This window comes from Pinus tabuliformis, chromosome 8, assembly GCF_031772625.1.
Source record: "Pinus tabuliformis cultivar Carrire ecotype Pingquan chromosome 8, CPIR1, whole genome shotgun sequence".
Taxonomy (NCBI): Eukaryota; Viridiplantae; Streptophyta; class Pinopsida; order Pinales; family Pinaceae; genus Pinus; species Pinus tabuliformis.
This window is the reverse complement of record NC_142294.1, coordinates 836,350,386-836,355,802: the sequence shown is the minus strand read 5'-3', so window position 1 is coordinate 836,355,802 and position 5,417 is coordinate 836,350,386. Positions and strand designations below refer to the sequence as shown.

At 36.2% G+C, this 5,417-nt stretch overlaps 1 pseudogene across 1 annotated transcript; it reads right to left on the bottom strand.

Moving 5' to 3' along the window:
- Window positions 1-1,171: 1,171 nt before the first annotated feature.
- Window positions 1,172-3,099, bottom strand: LOC149238183 (ran-binding protein 1 homolog c pseudogene; annotated as a pseudogene). Its single transcript, XR_016245938.1, has 3 exons — window positions 2,753-3,099; window positions 1,478-1,629; window positions 1,172-1,314 (listed from the first exon to the last, which is right to left on the bottom strand). The product of XR_016245938.1 is annotated as a ran-binding protein 1 homolog c pseudogene (transcript).
- Window positions 3,100-5,417: the final 2,318 nt, after the last annotated feature.

The window sequence follows — 5,417 nt, the reverse complement described above, 5'->3', positions numbered from 1 at the left end:
ATCTTTGTTGCTCCTTGTTGCCTTGTTTTTCTCAGCACCCCCTGGGCCTTAGTAGAATACCCATTTCTGATAATCAGGGTCTCTTCCTTTGATTTGGATTACATGACATTTCTGCTTGTGCCTTGGCTCTTAATCTTGCAGTGTTTCTTCTGATAGGAAAGACTTCAGCCTTGACTATGAATGTTGCTGGTCTTGTCAAGGACTGGCTGCTCATAACATAATCTTTGTCTGTAATAAATGAAAAGGTTACAGTCATAAACTTGAGTGGGTGTGGACTGGCTTTTCTGGCTGTCTGTTACTATAATCATTTGAAACTTCAAGCTCTCAAGTCCAATGACAACCAACCAAAGTACCTCAGCAGTGCAACTGATGCCAATGATGAAGGAGAAGGTTTGATAATGACGAGTGGGAGATTCTCAATCAGAGATTCAGAACCAGTAGAGAAAAATCAAACTCAAGCTTCAGGATTAGGTATTTAGATCATTAATATTGTCTTGTGCTAGAGATTACTGTTCTTGGATTGGCTCCTCTATGCCCAGATCTATTTGCAGGGAACAGGCCAGTCATTCATAGTGAAGAAGATAATGACAAGATTAGTGTATAATGATGGACAGGATGGTGCCATGGTGCCAACCTAAATCTCAAGTAAGGAGACATCTGTTCATCAATTTGTCAAGAAGCATGGCCTACAATTCAATTGCTCTAAGCCTATCACTTCTTCCACCTGTCAAATAAATTGTTTCATGTTTGTTTAGTTGACTATGGTTCTAATAAATATACTATTGTTTGATGTAAAAAGACAAAACAAAACAAAAAATATGGAAAGTTGTGACCCCATTTTCTAACTACAAATTGAAATCGGATTACCATAGTGACCACCTCTGCTTATTGGAATCAAAAAGGGGGTGGGTTATGCACAATCCTCCGTATCATTTGCTATTACCAGAGATAATTAAAGCCACCCTAAACTCAAGTCTTAACTATGCTGATAGGGTGTTTGGGGAGGGGGATCCCTTACCAACCCACTATAATCTGCACAAAAGCATCCTAAGAACATATGCAAAATCAACCCTTCAATGAAATGATCCAAGAATATAGGTACTAAAACATTGATTTTATCAAAGAAAAATACAAGACAGAAAGAAAAGATCATAACAAGGATTAGAAGAGTCTAAGAACAGTGCTCACTGTCTACAGAGCCAAGACGAATGCATAAGAGTTCTACCTTCAGTTCCCCATCTGAGAAATCAGTTGCATGCCAGACCCAAGTTTTATCACTACCTGCGTGCTCCTGAAGTGACATTGGGGAATGAACTGCAAGGCAAAAAAAAAAAAAAAAAACAATATAATCCAGATAATAAGGATCAACACAAATTCTCGGCACAGAAAGCCTCTTAAAACTTGGACGTAAGATAAGCTATTACAATCTCAGGGGGGAAATTACACAAAAAAAAAACAAACAAACAAATTTACATACTTAAATGGTTTGCACATATTTTCAATGTCTTGGATTGCCTCATGACCAGCCGAACCTTTGTAGTATCCTTGTGCTTAAGAAACTTTACTGTTCCTACACCACGCTCCTTCCATTGATTCCCATCCTTGTCAAACCTGTACAGCTTTGCCTTCCTGCAGGATCAAACATATAAAAAAGAATGGGAATATTAATAAACAATGAAACTGCATTAGGATCATTTTAAGAGCCCATGGCATCCATTAGAAGTAACGTCCGCAATATCCCACCATATCAAATGCATTCAAAGATAAATTACCAACGACCTATTAAAAACACAGGAGATATTCCTTAACATTACCGAAAAGGATCCCACAAAAAAGCTCAATAATAACATCAAACATGTAAGAATACAAATCATAAAATATTTAGTAACAAAAGAATGCTCATCCCATACATCCCCATAAAGTACAGAAATGATCAACAGCCTATTCAAAACATCATAGAAAGTCAACGAAAACAGTTGACAGAAGACCAAAACAGACATATGCCTGAATCATACCACCTCACAACATAAAAAGAAAAATCACCCTAATGCCAATAACCAAAAGACAGATTATCAAATAGGCCCAATTCAGTATTCAATGGCTAATCCAAAAACCAAAAAATACGAAACCCCGTATGCTTAACAATAACAAATGACCATCACACCCCCCACTAAACCAGAATAACAGAGAAACCATCATAGATTCTTCAAAGACATTGAAAAAAGGATGGCCTATAGTTCAACAAAATATAAAAAGACTTGTCAAAATACAAAACCCCCAATGATAACAAATAAACCATCAAATGCATCCCCGAAAAAATCTTCATCGACAGCCTATCAACATAGGAAAACAATTATTACAAACCATAATGAGATCAAAAAATGCTGATCAAAATATCAATGGGACATCAAAACAACAAGAAACTCACAAAATACACAGAAAAGCAAAACCCTAATTACCCGATAAAACAAACCATAGCCCGCTAAATGCATCTACCATAGATTTTCTTCAGCACCCCGTTGAAATGACAAATCCGATCATCATCAACAGGCGAAGAAAACATCGAGAACCCGATAAAAACAGATCTTACTAAAAAGGAGAAAAATTAGAAGTAAATAACTGCCCAAATGCATCTTCCTTATAGTCAAGGTCCCATTTATGTGCACAGGAAAAGGGCCACCGAAGAGGCCATGAAAACAACTTTCAACTGAGAAAACAAAATCATGAAATAGCCATGGATTAAGAAATTTACATGTCAAGAAGGACATCCTCCTCTTCTTCGCCCGTGGTGACAGTAACCTCCTCAAGCTTAACAATGGGTGCAACCTGAGCTCCAGTGTCCTCTTCCTTTCTGGCATCATCCTCGTTCTCTCTCGAATCATCATCTACTGCCCGTGTAAGAACAAGATCCTCCTGAGTTCCAGCCATCCCAATACCAGATAGTGCACAGAGGGAGGGCTCGAATGAAATCGATGGATCCAAAATATGCCAGAAACTCGCCCAATATCAGACACGAATGCGAAACCCCGAGGATTTTGGACAAAGGATTTAACTGTGCAAAAATGCTTCGAAGGCAAAGGGCAAAGAGGTCGACGGAGAGAAAACTCTCTATATAAGGGTTTTTGAGGTCGATGGAGAGAAAACACTCTATATAAGGGTTTTGAAGAGGGAAGGCCGGTAGCTGTTAAAGATTGAGAGTAAAAGTAGCATCATTAAAGATAATATAATAAATTATTACAGGGATGGTTGGGGGGTTTCAAAGGGAGAGAAGGCCATGGAATAACCCCTAAATCATCTCCAACATGAGAGGCCTACTTCATTCATGTTGTCATGTTGGGACCAGAGGTTGTTGTGCGTTTTTTGTTTTCGCAATTTTGAACTCTTTCCTCGGTGATATATTATTGTGTTTATTGTAATAATAATGGGATGGGGTTGAGGGGTTTGTAAATGAGATAAATATGGAAAAGTAATTAGAAATATTTGTTTTAAATTATTATAATAAGTATTGTTGTGGTTGATCCATGATAAGTTGTAGGGTAGTTGGTTTGTATGGGGTTTAGTTGTTACGAGGTCTTAAGTTCAAATGTCATGGGGAGGGGTTGAGAATGGAAGTCATTTTGGGGGCATCAAAACTATTCTAAGGGGCATCTTCCACTGAGCTTTACACAATCCTCGATGTTGAGGATGAAAATAATATGAATATGCCAAGCTCACTCTACAGCCTAGTATGGTTACGGCCATGTTTGTCCATCATTCCAAGGGGCATCTTCCACTGAGCTTTACACAATCCTCAATGTTGAGGATGAAAATAATATGAATATGCCAAGCTCACTCTACAGCCTAGTATGGTTACAGCGATGTTTGTCCATCATCAAAGTTGAAATTTTGCTAGTGTCGGCCAAAATAAATTTAAAAAAAAAAAAATACAAAACATTTAAATAATGTTTGCTCATAAAAAATAATTGCCAATGAAGAAATTGGATCCCTCTCCGCTCATATTATATCTATATTTAAGATGGGTCTATGCTAGTGGATAACACAAAAATCACAAAGTGAAGAAGAGTTTAATTTCAAGTCAAAGCAAAACTTTGGGACTAGCGCAATTCATCTAACTTCTATTGAAATGCGGTATTTATACGTGTAATGTGATCTATATATATCTATATATATATATATATATATATATATATAGATATATATATATATATATATATATATATATATATATATATATATATATATATATATATATATATATATATATATATATAGTGTAATTGCTATTATGTTGTTAAATGGTTGTTTAATTAATGTTGGTTATTCGATGGCAAGATGGTTTTGTAACTCTTAATGATGTAATTGTTCATCTTCTTGGTTGTAGTGTGCCATGTTGTTGACATACAAATATTGTAATGGAGCCAAAAAAAAATGACAGTAAAGCATAGTTGGAAGTTATAAGTTTATCCTCCTGGAAAAGCAAAATTGTGGAGTTAAAGAACCACTTCTAGGAAATCAATTTCCATCACATCCATAGGGAGCTAAATACAACTGTAGATTCTCTCTAAAAAAGAATTATTTGTCTGGAGATAGGTTACATATATTATGATGAATTAGCTGGCAACCCAGTCCAAAGTTCTCATTCGATGCCCATATACTAATATGGATCAACTTTAAGTCAAATTTTCAATTAATTATCAACTAGCTTACTATAAATTTCAAGTGAGTCTACATTCAGCTTTCAATTAGCCTCAAATACAATGTCTTTCTTTTTCTCTTGACAGGGGCCTCTTCATGGTTGTATAATACACCTTCGGGAATTTTTTGTTACAGGCTAATGTCATTTCTAGTCACTGCCTTCGTTTTTCTCATAGTAGGGCCCTGTTCATGGTTGTATAATACACTTTCTACAATTTTTGGTTGCATGCTATTGTCATTTCTAGTCAGTCTTATAATTTGCAGAAGAAAAAAAATTGTAAAACCCTGGTTTTACAACAACTTCTTTTTCTCTTCTTCTGGGTCGTGATGCCTTGTCTTCTGGCAACCCATTGTAATGACAGAAGTTACAATCTTTTTTTCAATGTTTGTGCTTTTTTTCTTCCTCGTGAATAACAAAAGGGTCCTTTTTTTCTATAGTAATAAGAAGAAGAAGAATAAGAAGAAAGATATTGTAATGGTTATGTCATGGTTGGCATTCCTAAATATAAGCAGATATAGGATAAGCATGCATGCATATTAGAACTTGGTGCGCATGGATGGAATTCAATGTGCCAAATGATGTAGATGTTTCACAAGCATGGGGCGTGACATTTCAACCCTAGTTATCAATAGTGATGAGAGGCCACCAAGGACAATACCCCTTGGACCCTATGATAAGTGTTGCACATTTTGGTGTTAGGAGTGGAAGGGTAAGCTTGGTT